The 21,516-nt window shown below is 49.1% G+C and overlaps 1 protein-coding gene across 2 annotated transcripts in view; it reads left to right on the top strand.

Moving 5' to 3' along the window:
- Positions 1–21,516, top strand: part of PTPRA (protein tyrosine phosphatase receptor type A) — a 114,633-nt gene that overhangs the window by 70,002 nt on the left and 23,115 nt on the right. Inside the window, exon 2 of one of the 2 annotated variants that reach the window (XM_048303659.1) lies at positions 13,562–13,753. The exons of the other annotated variant lie outside the window; for it this stretch is intronic. The gene's annotated coding sequence lies outside the window, so the exon portion shown is untranslated. The remainder of the gene's footprint in view (positions 1–13,561; positions 13,754–21,516) is intronic. 2 annotated transcript variants of the gene reach the window in all.

The following is a 21,516-nucleotide window of genomic DNA, read 5'->3' as shown; positions in this document are numbered from 1 at the left end:
TCTCCCAAAACATCCCAGTGTCCGTGGGGTGTCAGCTCTGGACCTTGTGAACTGAAAATTGTTTCACTGAGATTTGAACAGCTTTTTCTCTGCTTTCACCCACAAAAAATCCTGTTTGCTGTTTGCTCCACAGGACAGAACTCTGAGAATGGGGAAGAATTTGGAGCAGAATGTATCATCATGGAATCACAAAATGGTTTGGGTGGGAAGGGACCTTAAAGCTCAGCTCGTACCACCCCCTGCCATGGGCAGGGACACCTTCCACTAGCCCAGGTTGCTCCAAGCCCTGTCCAACCTGGCCTTGGACACTTCCAGGGATCCAGGGGCAGCCACAGCTTCTCTGGGTACCCTGTAGCTGGCCATGAACTTTTTATTTCCCCTCTCTTTACCTCTTGGTCATCACGCAGGGTGGTGATGAGGAAACCTTGTGAAGCAGGTTAGGATTTGACCCAGTTGTAACATGAAATTATGTGGCTGCTGGCTGTTGGTGTGTCATGGCTGAATCATGGCTTGAAGGTCACGAGTGATTTGCCACCAACCTTGTTTATCTACCAAAGTGGGTGCTGTGCCTGTTGATGGGAAGAAAAGCAAGGATATATGACTTGATATGGATTTCCAAGGAGGAATGGAGAGATCTGAGAATCATTTCTTACCTGGGAAGGGTGGTTGTGATGGAGGAAACAGCTGTAGGACGTGGGAGGAGGGAGAAGGTGAGAAAGTGGACTGTGCATAGCATTTAGGAAGGAGATGGATTGAGTTTGGTTTAGTGCTGAGTGTGAGTTCTTGGGATAGAGAGAGCTGAAGCAGAGAGGAGGAGGATTGTAGAGCACTGGATGAAGGAGCAACTTGTGTGGTGCAACTGAGCAGAGGGATGCTGAGCAAATGCAACTCCATGGTTATGTTTGTTCTGGAGACACGGGGGTGGATGTGAACACAGTCCACACGTGCGTGGTTTTGAGGCCATGGGGATTGCAGTGCCTGTCTTTATTTGCTTCTGTACTTTAGGGCTCATATTTTCTTATTCCATGTGTGAGAATTGAACCTCAGCTCCGCTGTCCTCTCCTAAGGAAAAGCCTGTGGAGATCTGCCCTGGATCTGTGCTCAGAGCACGTTCACTCCCTTGCACAAGTGCAAGGTCAGATTTCTGAAGGATCTGGTTTTCCCTCAGAAGAAGAGATGGCTTTTCAAAGGAAAAGTCCGTTCTCCTTGACAGTGACTTTATCCCCTTGACAACTCTTAATTCTTTCTGAATTCTCCCAGTGGTCAGGGACAGCAGAAGTTGGATGCTGCATAATCTCCGATCCCCTGCCAGTTTTGCATCCCTCCTCTCAGCAGTGATTTGTAAATATTATTTCCCCCCAGTATTTTAAAGGACATTTTCATCTCCCCTGGCAGAAGAAGGAAGATAATTCTGGCACTGCTGTTGTATCAATTTTGCTCCTTGTTTAAGATTAATATTAAAACTAATAACAACACAAAAGCAAACTCAATTTTGGTGTTTTCCTCTTAATTTACTCATTCACTTAAAGTCCTGGAACTGCAGCTTTGCTACCACTTGAGACTCAAAATGCAAATTTAACTGAAGATCACATGGAAATCAACTCATCCATCTTCTGTGTGATGAGCAAAGGTGCATAAAGGGAAAACCAAACTGGAATTTAAACCTTGGCAGAAAATAGGGAGGAACTGTGGGCTGCTGTCATGTTGATTGTTTGGGCAAGGCAGTGGGATTTTGCTGTGTTGTTTCTATTTAGCTAATTCTTAGCAGCATAATGGCAATTTTAGAAAAGTTATTTCAGTCAGCAGCGAAACTGCAACACAATAAAGATAGATTTGTTCCCCTGATAACAGTTTTGATCAAGGTTTCCTTTTATCCTGCAGTTTTTAAATAATTGGCCCGCTCGCTTTTGGCTTTTATTGTACTGGGGATATTGTAAACTCAGATTGTTTTGAAAACCTCTAATTTTAGACATATCTTGATGCTTATTGTTCCCTTCATCCCCCTTTTTTTAATACCATGGCACAACCTCTGCAGAGAGGCGGAAATCATCTGTGTCCTGAGACTTTCATGTCTAGACTGGATGAAGGGCACGAAAATGCAACCAGAGCAATCCCCCACCAGCCTTTTTTTAAAGTCACTTCTCCTTCCCAACCCCAAACCCCGTAATTTATTCCCTTTACCGTAACACCAGGCAAAAATAAGCGGATGAACATCATAAATGCAGCTTTATTGAGTGAGTGTGAAATCAGAAGCAGCTTTCCAAACCAGTAGCTGTGTATAAAAGCCAGCGCAGGCATCAGGGACACAATTGAGTTGCTAAGGCAGAGTTTTCCAATCGTGCCCCGTAGAGCCCCGCATCGTCTCATTATTCCGCTCCAGCGTCAGCCAACAATGGGGGGAAGATAAAAGCCTGGCAACCCGTTTGCTTAGAGGGGTCAATTTATCCCAGCTCTTTGTAGGGCAGTGTAATTTTAGGCTTTTCCGCGGCGGATCACGCCGAAATCCTCGCTGCAGCACTTCCGTAAATAGGTCAGGAGGGGACTCGCCGTCGGGAGAGCGAGGCCAGGATCGCACCTTGCTTAGAGGGAATTATGTTTTCTCAATGAAAATAAGATGGTTTTGTCCCTATTCACCCAGTCTGTAAAGGGAAAAAATGGGTCAGTTGGACACAGCGGCGTGTTTCGGTGTGCTGCGTTTGGGATGGAAAGTTCATGGAGCCTGGAATGGACGCTTTCTGCCACAGCAGCAAGGAGGAATTTGGTTTTTTTTTCCTCAGCAGGAACATTGGAAATTATATACAACAGGTGTTTCACCTTTCTGAACATTATTCTGAAATGCTTGGTTTGTTTGGCACAGATTATAAAGCGGTCGTGGGGCTGTTTATCAGCTCCAGCGCTTCTGGGTGACCTTGCATCTCGTCTTTGGAAGCAGCTTAATCCCTGTAGCATCCCAAAAAAAGGATCTCGGGGTTTTTATTGATAGCTTCTGTCAATAGAATAGTATTATTTTGCTATGCTAATCATATATAATAATATGATATTTAGCTAGCAATAAAGTAGTATTATTTTGCAATACTCTGACAAACTGCAGGTGTTAGGCATGGTCAAGGGTTTGGCCACAGTGGCAAAAGACGGGAAAAATGGGGTGAAGTGCCTTATTCCTCCTCTCCCCACTGACAAGCTATTAATTAATTGCTCAGGGAGGAAATGGGAGGACTCTGGAAGGCAATCAGGTGCCAAGGTAAGTGCAGCCTGGCCCTGCCTTTAACTGATTTTCACAAGGAGTCATCCTTGAAAAGAGCTGGGGTGACATGGTTCACGGTGAACAGAAGGCTTTGAACATCCATGAGCAGGTGATGCAGATCTCTGAGAGGCTTCCTCTCTCCCTCAGTAGAGGAACATGCAGCAGGCTGGGATCTGTCCTCCCAGAGCTGCTAAGAGCGCTTAGGATCAGAGCGCTGCAAAGGATCCATTAAAAAAAACCCTAAAAATCCACTTCTCTCTGCCTTAACGTGGATTTTGCTCCCAAACCACATGGGAGACGGATGGATGTGTGGGGAGAGTGAGGGGTTGTATGGAAACCTTAAGTTGTTCTTCCACCCAAACCACAGATGTCCTGGTAGGCACGGGATAGCCAAATGTTGGAGATGCTTCTCATTTTGCTGGGAAAGAGGAAGGAAAAAGGCCACTTGTTTGTCTGTTCTGTGGGAATTGGGTATGCCAGGGCTTGGTTCAGCAGGGAATTGAGACCTCTGTGCTTCACTTCCCAAGAGAGCTTCTTCCATCTAGTGCAACCAAAGGACTTCCAGGGTAAGACTTGAAATCAAATTTTCCTCTCCCAGTAAAACCTGGGGTCATCTGAGGATGGCCCAGAGCAGCGACACTCAGGAGCAGCAGAAGCAGGAGCTCTCTCTTTTTACGTGGTCCCCCAGTATTTTCATCAACCTGAACACAGGTGTTCTTCTCTCTCCTCCCTCTGCTACTCAGCTGCCACTGAGGTTCCATGGCTGGAGGCTGCAGCACAGAGGAACAGCTCCTCACTTCGCTCAGCCCCCGTCTCCTCGCTGTCACCTCTCCGGTTCCTGCCCTTTCGCATCAGCCTCTCACCCAGGAGCCCCCTTTAATCCTGACACTGATTTCCTCTATAAAAAGGGTGGGAAGAGCCTGAGTGGCAGCTCCCTTGGGCTGGGAGAGGGGAGGTGGGTGCACACACAAAAACCTGATGCCGCTACTCTGTCATGCCGAAACAATATCTGGCTCCCTGATCCCAAAGTTCCTGCACAACAAGGAAGGATGGAGATGATGGCAAAGATCTGGGACACATCACTGTCCTTGGCTGCCCAGCTTGTCACCTGCTTCCCGGCTGGCTCCCTGGCTCATGGCAGGTGAGCAGATCATTGTGCCACAGGTGTGGTCCTGGGAGCACTTTGCTCCAGGGACCCACTGGGTGTGAACAAGAGGCGCCAGATTTCCCTTCTTCTGCCCCACCGAGTCCTCCTTTTACTGCAGGGCTTGTGCAATTTGATGTCCTTGAGTGCTCCTATGCTTTGTGACTCATGGTTTTTACCTGCCAGGCTGTTAAACCCCCAATTTTGGTGTTCCATGTGCCAGCTCTTGTAATATCTCAGGTCTTTTGAAATGGAAAAGAAGCAAAAGCCCCAAACAAAAATGCTGTTGGGCCGTGAGGGTCTTGTGGGACACAGGGAAAAGCCTGGGGTGGTGCTTGGTGGCAGGGACAGGTTTAGATGGATATTGGGAAGATATTCTTCCCTGCGAGGGAGGTGAGGGGAGAGAACAAAGATGCTGAGGCGTGAGATGATGCTGATGGTGGAATATGGGGTGCCCCTCCAGTGGGGGATCAGACCAGAAGCACAGATCATGGTCCCCACGGCTGTACTGACCATCTGAGATACTTTAGAGCCAGCTGTCAACACAGAAGTACTTAACTCCTGTCTTCAAGTGAGGGTGGGGATGGTGTCAGCAGGGGCCAAAGGCTGCTCCAGTAGTGAGGGCTTATGGAGAGCTGGGAGGGTGGAAAAGGGGATGATGTGGAGCTGGTGGAGCACCAAAAGCCAAAAACTGGAGGGATCCTGTCATCTCTTCCAGTGGGTGCCCTGTAAGAGCAGGAATGGAAACACATGACTGCACACACCCATGGGGTAAACCAGCACCCTTTCCCAGTTCATACTGGGATACCCAGCTCAAACCCCAGATCCCAGGTTGGGTGCTCCCCTGAAGCGGTGAAGCAGGAGGAGAAGATGCCAACTGCAGGCTGTGTTTCTAGTAGCTCCTCTCTGACTTAACAGGAAAAGACTGACCACAGAAAATGTACAATATTGTTTTTCTCTGCATTTTCCTGAAATCTGTTGAACCGCTTTGCCTGTGGAGGGAGAAGAGGAGGGGTCATGTGGGGGATGGGGAGGAAGAAATAATGGTGGCTCTGTTCAATGGAACTCCCCTAACAGACAGTTTGTGTTGTTATTTTCCCCCTCCAAACACATAGATCTGATCTGAAAATCCCGGGCTTAAAAGCACAGATGTTTAGTCTGACACACAAATGTGGCATCGTTCCAGCAAGTGAAACAGCTGGAAAGTTCCTGGTGAGTTCCGAGGAGCTAATCTGGGATGAGAGGAGTTAAAGCTGCTCAGCAACAGCTGCATCCTTCAACCAAATCTGAAACCTTCCTTCCCTTCCCTCCAGGTCCTTCCCTTTGTACTAAAGCAGCTTTCAGAGATGCTACAGCTTCTCCTGTCCCTCAGAGTGTCCTCTGGAGCAGGGGGAGAATCAGTGGTGGGGATAAAAACCAGCCTATGGCAGGCTGGATATTGTGAGGTATTTTTGGGGGTCTTATCTCTGTGCCCAAATAGGTCAGGGGGAAGATGGTGTTGGATTAATTCAGTCTCTACCTTAATGTCACAGCCAGAGAGATGTGTTGGGGTGTGAGTTGGGATGAGTGGCCATTCATTTCAAACTCATTAATTTTAATTCCAGTCCACACCAGCAAGGATTAAAAGTATCTCACTGTTGATGTTCCTTCCTGGACTCTTAATAACTATCTTAGTATCTGCCATGAATAACTGGTTCCTCCAGGTGGTTTAAGAGTATCCTACACCTGAAATGCCCTTCTGCTGCCAGGAAAGGCTACCTGGAGAGAGCAGATACTGCTCTGCTTTGCCCTGTGCTCTCTCTTTCCAGTCTTTTCCAATAGTGCAAAACCTGCTTTAGAGGCTGAGCTGTACCTGTCATCTTGCCTGCTTTGGAGCTGGGAGGGGATCAGAATTCCACTCAAGAATCCTTTGTCTTCATTGTCATCCTCTGCAAAGTGGTGGTGGAGATATGAGGCTTTCCTTCAGCAAAGCAACCAGGGGGCACTTCAGAGCTAATCCCTTTCTTGTGCTCCTGATGGGATAATTCATTAATTGAGGATGAAGATGGCACCATTTTTTTCCGAAGACTCCAGGTCTGCTTTTCCTGCAGCTTCCAGAGTGGGAGGTGGGGAGCAGTCAGCATCCAAACGTGTAATTGTACAAGCATTTGTACATCAGAGCATCAGGGATGTACAGAGCATGTGAAGAGATCCCATAACATCTGGAGAACGTGGGTTTTAAAGCCAGGCAAATCACAGCCAGAACCCATGGGATGCCTGTAAAGCTGTGGGGGAGAGGAGTAGAGGAAAGTACTCCACAGAGGAGTAGAGGCTTGTTGGTTCATATTTAAGTCAAGGCACTTCTGGAAATCACGTCTAGATCTCTGAAATTCTTTGGAGATGGTTCCTTCGAGAATGGTGCCCCAACCTGAGGGTGTTATTAAGGTAGAAATAGAATCATAGACTCAGTTAGGTTGGAAAAGACCTCTCAGATCATTGAGTCCAACCATTAACCCAGCACTGCTGTGTCCAAAAATGGCCCTGTAATGAACTGACCGCTTGTAACATCCCTTTTGCTTTCTTTGTCTGTTAGATGTTGCCCCTTTTCCATCTGTAGGATTTTGGTTTTAAGCCTTGTGCACATCCCAAAATGACATCTCCTTTTCTCCCTCCTCTTTGGTACATCCCTGCATTTGGTTATGGAAGGATTGCAGGGGTTCTTCAACTGAGCACTCGTGTCCCCCCATTGCTGTACAAGGACAGGATGGCTTGGGGTGCTACATCACCCATTTGGGATGAACCAATCCCATAGATAATCATCCAGGAATGTGTCTGATTTGGGACAGGGCACAACTCGGAGATGGATGTGTGCCGCTGAAGGATTGGACTGGATTTGGTTTGGACTAAGGGCAACAAGGAGGATTTGAGCCAGGATGGCCTCAGGGTGCATGGCATGGGGTCAAAAGTGATGGCACCAAGCTGAGAGGTGCAGGTGATTCACTTGAGGGACAGGATGCCATGCTGAGGGACCTTGGCAGGCTGGGGAAGAGGGGCCTCGTGATCCTCATGAGGTTAAACAAGGCCAAGTGCAAGGTCCTGTGCCTGGATGGGGGCATTCCCAGGATCAGAACAGACTGAGGGATGAATGGATTGAGAGCAGCCCTGCCCAGAAGGATCTGGGGGTGTTGGTGGATGAAAAATGAGCCAGCTCACAGCCCAGGAAGAGAATTATACCCTGGGCTGTGTCCAAAGAAGGGTGGCCAGCAGGTCAGGTGAGGGGATTCTGTTCTCTACTCTGCTCCCAAGGTGCTCCACCTCCAGTGCTGTGTCCAGCTCTGGGATCCTCAGTACAGGAAAGACATGGAGCTGCTGGAGCGAGTCTGGAGGAGGCCATGGAGATGCTCTGAGGGCTGGAGCCCCTCTGCTCTGGAGCCAGGCTGGGAGAACTGGGGGTGTTCACCTGGAGAAGGGAAGGATCCTGGGGGAGCTCAGAGCCCCTTCCAGAGCCTAAAGGGGCTCCAGGAGAGCTGGAGAGAGACTTTGGACAAGGCCTGGAGTGACAGGACACAGGGAATGGCTTCCCACTGCCAGAGAGCAGGGTTAGATGGGATATTGGGAAGGAATTTCTCCTTGTGAGGATGGTGAGGCCCTGCCACAGGATGCCCAGAGAAGCTGTGGCTGCCCCTGGATCCCTGGAAGTGTTCAAGACCAGCTTGGAGCAACTTGGTCTAGTGGAAGGTGTCCCTGCCTGTGTCAGGGAGGTGAAACTGAGTGGTCTTTAAGGCCCCTCCAACCCAAACATGCCATGACTCTGCAAAAACGAGATGAGTTTGTCAGGCCAGGCTCTTGCGCCGCCAAACACCGTCCTGGTCTCGAGCAACAGACTTTGTGTTGTGTCCGTGCAGGCACAGAAAGCCCTCTCTGTTGTGTGGGAGCTCCTGTACCATTTAATGCCTGGTTTGGGGGGTCTCTTATTTAACAGCAACACTGAGGAGCCTTCTGTGTATTATGCTGCTATCCAGGGCCTGATGGAAATGGGTGTTTTTGTAGTAAAGCTGCTTTTCAAAGCCTTTTAAAAGGAACAGCAAAGACTTTCAAGGATGGGGATGTCTCGGGTGCTGGCGTCTTCATTGCTGTTGGAATGATTTAATCTGAGTGGAGGGCTCTGTCCTTCCGGATGGGACTGAAATTAATTTAATTCAGCATAATTTTGTTTGGCTTAGGTGCCTAATGCAGGGGGATTTCAGCTCTGTCGTAGCCTCTTAATGTTTATTTTCATATCACTAAAATCTAAGTGACAAATGGTGATGTTTAATGGCTGCTCAGGGAGAACTCATTTATTGGGGGAAAAAGCAAAATGGGCCATAAAAACTGAATTCCAGTGTTACCTTGACTCTGTTGTCTCTTTTACATGCATCCAGTCTCTGCTGTCATCAAGGAAACTTGAAATTCCCTCTTTGTGTTTTGTTTTGCGCGTGAAATGGCCAGGATTCATCTCTTCACCGCTGCCTACGTGTGTCCAAAAATATTTGTGGTCCCAGTGCAAACACAATCTCCAAACACTTCAGAGAAGCTGTTCCTTCCGGCAGCTGCTGCCGCCATGGTGCCCCTGAGCACAGCAGCTCTTCCAGGCTTTTGAGCAGGTTTTCAGCACAGAACTGCCTCACCAAAGGACGGGAGCATTATTTTGGGAGGCTCTGTATTTTTTGATTTGCCATGATGGGCATTTTACTGGTATGTGGCAGGAAGAAATAATTAAACTGGTAATTTGCTGGTTTTCATGTAATTGCCTCAGGAACTTGTTCTCTTTTCTAGCACTGAGCTGCAGGTGACAGGACAAGGGGGAATGGCTGCAAACTGACAAAGGGCAGGGTTGGATATTGGGAAGGAATTCTTCCCTTTGAGGGTGATGAGGCCCTGGAATGGATATCCCAGAGAAGCTGTGGCTATCCCTGGAAGTATCCAAGGCCAGGTTGGACGGGGCTTGGAGCAATCTGGGGTAGTGGGAGGTGTCCCTGCCTATGGCAGGGCTTGGAACTGGATGGTCTTTAAGGTCCTTTCCAACCCAAGCCATTCCATCAGCCTGTGATTCTGTTCTTGGAGATGATGGGGTGCATCCACCTTCACTTTAGGGAGGGACCTCAGGCTTCTCCTGCAGCTCCATCTAGAGGGGGAGGATGGTGGGCTGGTCATGGAGGCTGGTGGCCTCTGTGGACCACCAAGGCTATGCTGTCCCCTCACCCAATATCCCACCCTGCAGCACCTTGCCAGGGCTGTCAGTCGTGCTTTTCCTGATCTTGGGGTTACTCCTGACCCCAGATCCACGTTGCTGCTGGAAACCCTTGTGTTTAGTGGGGAGGACGCCACAGCCAGACTCAGTTCCTTGCCCAGACGCTGCTGGGGAGGACCATTTCTCTGCTGAACCCCAAAAGCAGAAGCAGGTGCTGCTCCCTTGGCTGAGGATGCAGAAACCACACACAGCTGCTCTGCAGTTGCTTTTGGGGGTGGATTTCACAAGAGAAATCATTGTGGTTGGGGCCAGGGCTTTTCTGGAGAGGAGGTCCCAGCTGGACCTGCCCAACATCTGCACTATGGCTGTGTGGCCCAACACCTCCATGGACCTCTGGGCTCGCTCCTCCAACTTCAGCTTTCCTCCCAATCATGGGCTTTGGTTTTATGTGATACTCTTATTTTAAATGCCATCCTGGAGGGAAGAGCACAGCAGTGCTGAGTGTCAGGTTACCTTCCCTATCCGAGTCCTAATTCTCCCTTTTTTTTTTATATAGGGTTCTCTGGAATTCCCAGCTACCCGGCTGTGCCCAAAAAAAGGCTGGTTTAGACCTTAGCAACAGGGTATTTTTGTTCAGATTGTATTTGTTCTCCTGTGAGAGCCATTGTTCTGTCCCATGCCTTGGCCGCTTCGAAGGCTGGAGATAAAAGCCCAGGCTGACAATAATACAGTTGAGTTCAGCCTTTTGTTGGGGAGATGAAAATAGAGGATGAATTGTGAATAACATGGGAGGGCTAAAAGTCAGTCATCCCAGGATGTTGGTTAATCACTTCAAAGATAAGAAGCTGCATTTTAATTATATGTTTTTCAGAACTACTGAACATTAGGTTTTGTGTCCGTATCAGCAGGGGCTTGAACCCACTGTGGTGTTTAGGACTGGTTCTTACAATCTTGTGTCAGCAGGAAATATGTTTATTGCAGTGATACTGGGTTTATGGTAGGTTTATTTAGGTTTTTATTGGGTTTATAATTTGTAGTGGCTCTATTGTATTAGGTTTATAATACATTTGTAGATACATAATCACAGAATCATCGAATCACAGAATGGTTTGGGTTGGAAGGAACCTTAAAGTTCATCCAGTTCCACCCCCCTGCTGTGGGCAGGGTCACCTTCCACTGTCCCAGGCTGCTCCAAGTCCCATCCAGCCTGGCCTTGGACACTTCCAGGGATCCAGGGGCAGCCACAGCTTCTCTGGGCACCCTGTGCCAGGGCCTCCCCAGCCTCGCAAGGAAGAATTCCTTCCCAATCTCCCATCCATCCCTGCCCTCTGGCATTGGGAAGCCATTCCCTGCGTCCTGTCCCTCCATGCCTTGTCCCCAGTCCCTCTCCAGCTCTCCTGGAGCCCCTTTAGGCTCTGGAAGGGGCTCTGAGCTCTCCTTGGAGCCTTCTCCTCTCCAGGTGAGCATCCCCAGCTCTCCCAGCCTGGCTCCAGAGCAGAGGGGCTCCAGCCCTTGGAGCATCTCCATGGCCTCCTCTGGATTTGCTCCGGCAGCTCCACGTCCTTCTGATGTTGGGGATCCCAGAGCTGGACACAGCACTGGAGGCAGAATCTCCTCCCTTGACCTTCTGGTCACATCCATAAATATATTTTTATATAATGTGTTTATAGCAGTAGCAATGATAGAAGGTGCCCAGCTTGGTTTGGCTCCGTGACCTGTGCCTACAGCATCGCTTTGCCTTAAACGAGGACACCCCTCTTGGGCATGGAAGATGGAAAGGAAAACAGGTGAAGAAAAGGCAGATTAGAAAAATTGGTAGAAAACAGATGGGGAAAAAAAGAAAAGAGAGAAGAGAAGAGAAGAGAAGAGAAGAGAAGAGAAGAGAAGAGAAGAGAAGAGAAGAGAAGAGAAGAGAAGAGAAGAGAAGAGAAGAGAAGAGAAGAGAAGAGAAGAGAAGAGAAGAGAAGAGAAAAGAAAAGAAAAAAGAAAAGAAAAAAGAAAAGAAAAGAAAAGAAAAGAAAAGAAAAGAAAAGAAAAGAGAAAAGAAAAGAAGAAAAGAGAAAAGAAAAGGGTGGAAATAGAACCACTAGAGGCAAGCAGAGTGTGGTCAGTTTTCAGGAGCATGGGCTGATGAGAAGAAATATTTGGGACACTGACCTGCTGAAAATGCTGACAGTGTGAATGATAACAGGGATCACCCCAAAGCTCCACAGGCCGTGGAAATTCTTTCCTTGCTGAGGGTATTTTGGTGGCACTCTGGGCAATAGCTCCTTATTGCTGAGATATTTATGTTCCCAGAGAACTTCCTGCTCACATCAGCTTCTAGCAATGCTCCTCATCCCTCCTGGCAGATTGTCCCTCCCCAGCTGCCCTCACCTGCCGTCCCTGTAATTGGCAATAATTTCCCTAAATGCTCACAAAAGCAGATGTTCTCTCTGTGGTCGCATCCAGCCGGCTTATACTGCACTGGATACACGAGCACATGGAATTAAAGGACTAATTCCTGTAAATAAGCCTATTAAAAGGTTGGAAATAATGCCTCCAACTAAACCATCAATGGCAGCTGAATCCCACTGGTTGTATTAATTTGTTATCTGCAATGTGCCAATCCCAGTCCGCCCAGGACCGGGTGCCCTCGTGCTTGGCCAGTTGCTCGTATGTGGTGGTTGGTGGGTGTCTTGTATTGTTTCCAGCTCATAAATCACATTTGTAGGTAATTAACACTCCATCTAACACTTCCCCAGTATTGCTGGTGAGTGGGAGAAGAAATTGCTTCTTCGTGCAGTTGTGAGTGGGGGGGACTGTGCTTTCAAGGCTTTAGGTGATGCTGCTGGAGAAAAAAAATTATTCTCACTTATTTTCCTGCCTCAAAGCAGGAGAAAAAAAATGTGTGTCTCCAGTTCTTCTCCAAGTTCTGGATGTAAGGAACGTTTTTTACAATGAGAGTGGTAAAATCCTGGCACAGGTTGCCTGGGGAAGCTGTGGCTGCCCCATCCTGGAAGTGCTCAAGGCCAGGTTGGACAGGACCTTCAAGACCATCTCGTTCCACCCTGGGCCATGGGCATGGACACCTTCCACTAGCCCAGGTTGCTCCAAGCCCCATCCAACCTGGCACTGGACACTTCCAGGATAGGAAGCTCTTCAAACTCTATAAAATCCATGGGCTCAGTTTTCCCTGGCCCCACATGTTCAGCACCATTTCATCCACTCGCTGGATTGGTCATCCAAGAAAATGGAAAAATCGTGGCATTTTGGTGAGCTGACTTTTTAAGGCAGCATCTCTCTGGGCTTGCAGCTCCAGAAATACCTGTCAGGCAATTTTCCTTCCACCTGGAAACACGCTCCGATGTCTTATTTGTGGATTGTGCTGAAAAACAGTTGTGTCTGGCAGCACAACTGCTCCAGTCAGACTTTTCAGCTTGAAGCCTTCAGCAGAAGACGTGCCTCACAATGCTTTTGGCACTCACAAAAGTCAGGGAGGAAAACGCTTCAAATCCAGTTCCCCTCGTTTGCAAACCTTGTTTATAAACCCTCACAGCCACTGGTAAAATCATGATTTTGGTTTCTCTGGAAAACAGAAAAACACAGTTAATGAGAGATGCAGGGGATGCATCCCTGGCCCCGCTCCGGCTGTCACCATTTGTACCTCATCCTCAACCTTTTTTTTTTTCCCCCAGTCTAATACATGCAAATATATGTAAAGAGTAAAGACTGTTCCACCGAGTCTTGCACATTTGTTCAAAGAGGAGGAAAACAAGTCGATTTTACAGGGAATTTTCAGGCTGAATTTTTAAGACCTGCCTATAAGAAAAGCCCCAAAAAGCAGCTGTTGGCCGCGGGTGCTGACCGAGGTGATTCTTCCTGGCGTCTGTTTTCCCTGCGCTCGCAATCGTAATGTCATTAATATGGAGCTTTTGGAGAACTGGAGTATATCCTAATTAGCAGCCTCTGATTTTTTTCCTAGTTTCATAATCAGTGATCTCGGCTACACCACAAGTGTTACTGTGGCAACAGGGCTGAACTGAGCAGCGGTGCAGAATTACCGCAGGTAAAGCGGTGATTTCACGGCTCCGCGGCACTTTCTTAGCCCGGGGGCTGCTCCGTGGGACGGGCTGGCTGCTCCCCGCACCTACAGGTGTCCCGGGTGGATTTCAGGGTAAGCACAACCACGGAGATTAAGCTGCATGACCGAACGCATGCATTTTAATTGGGGCTGAGCCTCTGTAATGAGATTTTAAGGCTGTCATGCGAGTGATCCCCTCTGACACCTTTGTTTTGAGTAGGATGCTCTGAGCCCTCAGTGCCTGAACGCTCCCGGCTCAATCTTGGTGTGGAGCTGGGACTTCATCCCGGTCCTGCAGAAAGGGCTGAGCTCAAACACTGGGCTTTTTTTTTTTTTTTTTTTTTGGGGGGGGGGGGGGTTTCTTTTATTTTAAGCCTCGTTTCTCCTCCCCACGCACCGTCCTCTCTCTCTCCAAGAGGCATCTTGCTAGGTAGGGATGTTGTCATGCTGAATAATGGCCATCCTTCATCCTGACTCCTGCATCAAAAGCAACCAGTCCTTTTCATAGCTGAAATGTGAACTGTGCTCGTGTTTCCTTTGTACACGCCTGGGACTTGGGAGGGGACACCCTAGAATGGAATATTTAAGGAAATATGTTCCTGTGTGCCTTGACTTTTTTTGTTTTGATTATTAATTAAGGATTTTGAATAATGAGTTGAGCCAGCTTCTCCCGTGCCTCTCTGGTGGTTGTTCTCCACTTCCCAGTGCCGTGTTGCAGCTGCAGTGCTGATCCCATGGGGAAAGGACGCCAGGAGAGTGGTCTTATACTAGCCAGGGGTTTTTACAAGCTCTGAGGGCGTTTCTTCAGCAGATCTGTGTTAATCATCCCAGAGGAGGTCTCACCTCCCTCTCCCTTTTGCAGCACAGCTTCTGATGCCTCCCATCCCTCACCTGCAGCAAAAAGCCCTCCAGTCCCAGCACCTTCCTCGTGGTGACAGCTTGGAGTTTGTCCTTCACCTTCCTCCTCCCTGCTCTCACAGCTCCCTCAAGCTTAGCTCTCTGCTCTCCTTCTCAAAACTTCCCTTTCTCTTGCTCTCACCTGTCCCACCTCGATGCTCTGTCCTTTGGGAAACCCTCTCCAGCTGGTCATTCTCCACTGCTACAAGCCCAGGAAGCTTTTCATCCCCTCTGTCTCATCCATAATTTATTCCCCAAGCCATCCCAGTTTATTCTGCAGTAGCAACTGGCACATATTCCCACGATCACACATCTGTGGCGCCAGGAGAAAAGAGTGGCTGAGGGCGAATTAAACCTGTTCTAATTATGAGAGTTATTAGTAAAATTATTATTAGGAAAATAATTTGTATTTGTAGTGCTTCCCCTCCGAGGCACCTCGGGCAGTTTCCAGGCTGTGACAGGGGTGCTCTTCTGTGCAGCTCCATGGACAAGGATCCTCAAGGGCTTGGTCTTAGATGTGCCGCAGATCTGCTCCTGGCTTCATCCAGGGATGGAGCCTCATCTCCTGGCTTTTACAGCCATAATTTTATCATGAGACCATCAAGTCTGTAGGCTCTTTGTTAGTATTTGCTTGTTTTTAAACATACAGGGACAAATTTCTTTCCTAAAAGCAAGATAATACAGAAGGGTAAGGTCTGACGTGCCAGTTACAGAGGAGGAATTGTGGGGGTTGGAACTGCATGATCCTTGGGGTCCCTTCCAAACCAAACCATTCTGTGGTTCAGTGACTGGTACCCACTGTCAACATTTCTGCATCTTTGTAGGAAATTGAACTATTTCATGTCCCAAAAACACCCACATTTATTGTTTTTCTCTGGGTTTTTTTGCTGAAAATCTCATCAGTTTATTTTTCAGTTCCAGAAGTGTTTGGACAATGCTTTCAGGCACATGGTGTGATTTTTTCTCAGGCACATGGTGTGATTTTTCTCAGGCACATGGTGTGATTTTTGGGGTTGTCCTGTGCAGGATCAGGAGTTGGACTTGGTGATCCTTGTGTATCCCTTCCAACAGCCTGCACAGTGTAGGGATCTCCTACTCAGTGCTGGGTGCTTTCTTATTCCACTATGAGCTTCAATCCCAGCAGCTTTGCTTTTTGAAAAGTTTGCAGGACAGTCAGTTACAGAATCACAGTGATAGACTTTGGAAGGAACCTCTGGAAGTTACCTGATCCAACCTCCCACACCAGCAGAGCTGCCAGATCTGGTTGCACAGGACAGTGTCCAGACAAATCTTGAATCTTTCAAAGGAAGGACACTCCACAACATCCCTGGACAACCTGTGCCAGCACTTGGTCACTCCCACAGCCAGAACGTGTTCCCTGATGTTCAGAGGGACGCTCCTGTGGTCAGTGTGTGCCCATGGCCCCTTGTCCTGTCCCTGGGCACCACTGGCTAGAGCCTGGCTCCATCCTCTCTGCACCCTCCCTGCAGGTGTCGATGGACAGGGATGAGGCCCCCGAGCCTTCTCTTCTCCAGGCTGAGCAGTCCCAGCTCTCCCAGCCTTTCCTCAGAGCAGAGATGCTCCAGTCCCCTCACTGGGCTCTCCCCAGTCTGTCCATGTCCCTCCTGTCCTGGGGAGGCAGAACTGGACCCGCTGCTCCAGGTGTGGCCTCAGCAGTGCTGAGCAGAGGGGCAGGATCCCCTCCCTGGACCTGCTTGGGGAACCTCCTTCCATGTTCTGGCTGGTGAACACCTGATCCTCTCCATCCCCCCACGATGGCTTTGCACAGGTGGCTCCTGCTGCCAGGGGGGCTTTGAGAGAGGATCACCGTGGGGTGGGATAACATCTCACTAAAGTTCATATCCACGGGAAAGGTTCATCCTGGTTTAGACCAGCAGTTTTTATCATCATCCTAACAGTGACAGATATTTCTGGGTGACCAGAAATCCAGGTGGTTCCCTCCTTGCACGTACTGTGCTCTTGGTAAGATGAGTGTGTGCTCACCTGTTGGACTGAAGGATGTGAAAATGCTCCAAGGGCTGGAGCCCCTCTGCTCTGGAGCCAGGCTGGGAGAGCTGGGAGTGTTCCCTGGAGAAGGATCCAGGGAGGCCTTCAAGCACCTTCCAGTGCTTAATGGGGCTCCAGGAGAGCTGGAGAGGGACTTGGGACAAGGGCGTGGAGTGATGAGACAGGATGAAATGGCTTCACACTGCCAGAAGGCAGAATTAGGTGAAGAAATTCATTAGTGTGAGGTTGTTAAAGCCTTGGCACAGGGTGCCCAGAGAAACTGTGGCTGCCCCTGGATCCCTGGAAGTGTCCACGGCCAGGCTGGATGGGGCTTGGAGCAGCCTGGGATAGTGGAAGGTATCCCTGCCCATGGCAGGAGGTTGGAACTGGATGGTCTTTAAGGTGCCTTCCAAACTATGCCATGAGCAAATCCTGATGTGCAGGAAAGCAGTGATTTGTGGAAGGTTGAGTGGGTGGAGAAAGCCACGCTCCAGGCCCTTCCCACAGGCTCATCCTCTTCCTCCTGCCCTGTTCCGTTCAGGGGCTGTCGCTCGTGTGGAAGCCGCCTGTTTATTTAAAAGAAGAAAAAAAGAAAAAATAAGAAAACTAAATGGATTTTCAGAAAGGGTGAATGGCTGCTGTGATTCATCTTTTCTGGTGAAGAGTGGAAAAGCAGAGGGTGGGGGAATAATGTTCAGTGACACATCAAAGGCCTTGCTTCAGCTTCGGAGACACATGCGAGGAATTAGTCACTGCGCTTTAGTGCAACAAAACCCTTTTTCCTCCCTAAATTCAATTCTTCTCTCCCTGTGATGGCCAACTCGCCGCAGCCCTCGGCTATTCCATGTGTGTTTTTACATCCTTTGCATCTCATCCAACACGAGAGGTTTGGGGTTATGGTGAAGTCGCCCTGCTGTCAGACAAACTACTCTGCCGTGGATCGCAGCTCCAGTGAGAGGCTGGAAATCCACAAACAGGATTTTAAAGGAGCAGGGAGGGGGAGAGGGAACGACAGGTTTGTTTTCCAGGGTGGCTGAGCCATGGTGATGGCTTGCTGCCACCAAAAAGAATAAAAAAATGACCTTTTTCCCCTTTCTTTATGCTCATACTTGTTCTCGCCCTACTGTGAGCTGCTTCAAAGAGCCAACCTTGCTCCCAGTTCTGCACCCTTTCCCCCTGCCAACAAATAAAAAGGAAAACTGAATATTATTTTTCACTGCAGTTGGAGCCAGCATGAGGCAGTCAGGCAGTCTCAGTTGAGCCACTGCCTTTCAGCATCCTCCTGATGACAGCAGAGATTGCTGGGGTCCCGGGAAAGCTGGTTAGAATTCAGGTTGTGTCTCCGCACTGCACACAGAAAAAGATTGCCTCATTTTCCAGGAATTAGGAATATGTCAGAGGTGGGGGTAAATCCTGCCTTTGATTGTGGACGGCTGTATCCGGGTTGGATCTGGGCAGTTTCTGCAGCTATAAACACTAATTCTTTGCATTCTGGAAGCGCGGCGGGGTGATCCTGCAGCCTGACCCCCGCTGTAGCACCAGCGCACGCATTTTGAAGCCACTTATTACTTTATAAAGAGATTATTTCCTTTATTTTTTGCTCCCTCCGGCATCAATCATCTTGACAAGATCTGCTTCTTTTAAAACATACATCCTGCAGCTTAAAATCCAGCCTTTCCTATAAGGAAGATCCCGAGCAGTTTATGGAAGAGTGCAGTGCACATGCACATATATATATATATACATATCTATCTATATAAAAATACAGATATATATAATATTTATGGGCACATCAGTGACAATTATCAAGGTTTCCTGCCCTGATCTTTGAAAAAGAAGGTTTCAAACAAAGCCACGATGCCGAGCATCCCGACCCTCCGGAGCAGCAGTGCCGGAGCCGGCTCCTTTCTCCTGGGCAGAGCCGGCGCCCTGACGTCAGGGTGTTTTTCTGCAGAGCTCGCAGGATGTTGCAGCCGGCCAAGAGCTGTGTTTATGTTGATAACATTACAAGTATTTCCTCTCCGTTTCCGAAACCAGCAGGGAGGGAGCCGAGGGGGAAGGGAGACTCGGGTTTCTCCAGCTTTGGGGTAGGACTCCCAAGGCCTTTTATGTTAAGGAGCGGGGAACAGCAAACCACTGGCATTTATTTATGCTGCTTTTGGGAATAGGGAGCGTTTAAGAGCAGGGGCTGGGAACTGCGAGCTGGGCTGGCACAGCCCTCCCCTGGCGCAGGGCTCTTTGCCTGCTCCCTGCTCCGGATCCAGTTTTAAGGTGATAAAGCAGCTCTGGCAGCAGGTTGCCGGTCACAGGAGCAGCTCCCGGGATTTAGATTTTTGGGTAATGATGTGCACGGCAAGCTGGGATGCTCCCAGCATCCTGTTCCTTCTGACAGTCACAGCAATAAAGCCATAAAAACTCAGGTTCTGCGTGGACCGCCCGCATCCAGCTCCGTTCACGAAAGCGGGGCAAGGCTCAGGGAAATCCAGCATTATCTCCCCTTGCCAAGCCTTTCCTCCTCCTGCAATCCACTCATGGATCAATGAACTGATTAAATGTAGAATCAAGGGGGGTTTAGAGCTCCCTGCCTGCTGATGTAATCCCAGGGCATCGGAGCTGCGCTGCCGGCTCAGCGAAGGAGGGACCCTCGTCGATGACTGGACTTGATGAGCTCAAGGGTCTTTTCCAACCTAAATGATTCTGTGATCATCCCACCATCCCAAAGGGGCTTCTCAGCTAGTCCAGGAATCTCCTGTAGCTTTCATCCATGTAGCAGTCACTGACATGGAAATAAGCCCAAGCTCTTTTATCCTTTGTGGGTTATTTCCCTATAATAGGGAGCAGAGAAAAGATTCACAGCTTTTCCTTCTTTCCTCCCACCCTCTGTGTCCTGCTTTGATATCAAGGGAAGGTGTGGTGAGGATATGGGGAGGCTCTGGCACAGCTTGCCTGGAACGGGAGCAGAAATGGGATGAGTGGGATCCCAGATAAATGGGAATCCTAAATGAATGGAATCCCAAATGAATGAGGACCCCAAGTGATTGGGGACCCTAAATTAATGGGATACTAAATGAATGGGAATCCCAAATGACTGGGGATCCCAAGTGAATGGGATCCCAAATGAGCAGAATTCAAAAGGAATGGGAATCCCAAGTGAACAGGATCCCAAGTGAATGGGGATCCCAAATGAATGGGGACCCCAAATGAAAGGGAACTCCTGCTTTGAGAAACAAGTTGGGGAAACAGAAAGGAGCCACATCCACCTTCGTGAATGGTGTTTCTGTGCAAATATTCATCAAAATACAGCAAGTGGTCACTTTTTTCCTAGCAGTATTTCCCAAAGATCAAAGCCTTTCCCTTTCCCTTGCTATTGTGTCCTTGCTGTGGCAGTGATGGGCTCCCAGCGAAGGAAGTGGTTGTGATGATGAGACCTTGGTGCTTTCGTCAGCCCTTGTGAGGTTTTCAGAGCATCTTAGTGCCTTCATTTCCATTCTCTGGAGTTTCAGTGTGGGCTTAACTTCCTCCTGCTTTTGCAGGCAGGTCCCGTCAGGATGAGCACCTTATTTCTGTTGGATTCTATAGTGGAATGCTTGGACAACCTGCCTCCTGCAGCGAGTTACAAAGATCATAGAGTTACGGAATGGTTTGGGTAGGAAGGGACCTTAAAAACCATCTAGTTCCAACCCCTGCCATGGGCAGGGACACCTTCCACTAGGCCAGGTTGCTCCAAACCCTGTCCAACCTGGCCTTGGACACTTCCAGGGATCCAGGGGCAGCCACAGCTTCTCTGGGCACCCTGTGCCAGGGCCTCCCCATCCTCACAGGGAAGAATTTATTCCTTATAAATACTGGATTTTCTCCCCAGAGCCAAACCTGTGTAGACCAGGCTCATCTCAGACTCTGGCAGGCGGCTGTGAGGTGTGTTAATCAGCAAGAGCGGAACATGTCATCAAACCATTCAACTACTGGTCGTGGGTTTTTCCCCCACATCCCACCCTAGAGCGTAGCCTGGGGGAGGCATTGCAGGACCAGTGCTGCTCTCACCAGTGACAGGAGGACTCAATCAGTTCAAATTCATGCAGACAGATATTTTAACTGGTGATGAAACCCTCTGGAATGCTGACTGCTCACACCAGTGGGACCCTTGGAGAAAGCCCTGCACAGCTTGCAGCAGCAGGACTGGCCACGGACGGAGCCTACGGAAGGCTCTTATCTCCAGAGCTTGGTTTCCTTCTGGTTCAGGGTTTGTCTGACCTTTTGGTCACTGAGTAAGGTCGATTTTTGCCAGGTTTTCTTTTGGAGGGGGAGGAAAAACATGTAAGTAGGTGGTGCTGGTGGGAGGATACTCCTGGGTGGGGTGGGAGGATCTTGTATTGCTGATACCGTTTCCAGCGCGTGGATGACTTCAGCGTTGTCCTTCTGCCCGGAGTTTGGGATGGGTCTAGATGAAGCAGATTTAAATGAACAGAAGAAGCACAAACAACACAAGATCTATTAGAGGGGGAGGGAATAAAACCCATTCTTGGCAGCACCTCAGGTTGACTTGGCAGCGAGATCTCGCAGCTCTCTCCCGGGAGATCCTGGAGATGCAACTGGACACGGGACAAAAGCCTGAAGGATGGGAGTCGTGTGGCAGCTTCCGGCCCATGGCACGGAGCAGAGCTGTTTCTGAGCCCTCTCTGGGCTCGGAGCAGAGGAGAGGTATTTGCCCATCCTTGGGAGGCCCTGTGGCCACATGCTGGTCTGGGCTTGGCAGCTCTGGGCTCTGTCCTGGCCAGCAAGATGATATCTCACAGCTCTGGGCCTCTGGATCCGTAGGTGTTTGGGAGGAGATAATGATAGCAGGAGCTTTCTGAGGTCTCCAGAGGAAAGAAATCAGCATAAAAATCTTGTATTTAAAAGGGCTGGGGGGAAATGATTTTACTGATGTCATCGTCCTGTAATTTTGCTGGACG

Source organism: Corvus hawaiiensis, chromosome 5, assembly GCF_020740725.1.
Source record: "Corvus hawaiiensis isolate bCorHaw1 chromosome 5, bCorHaw1.pri.cur, whole genome shotgun sequence".
Taxonomy (NCBI): Eukaryota; Metazoa; Chordata; class Aves; order Passeriformes; family Corvidae; genus Corvus; species Corvus hawaiiensis.
This window is presented reverse-complemented; position numbering and strand designations above follow the sequence as displayed.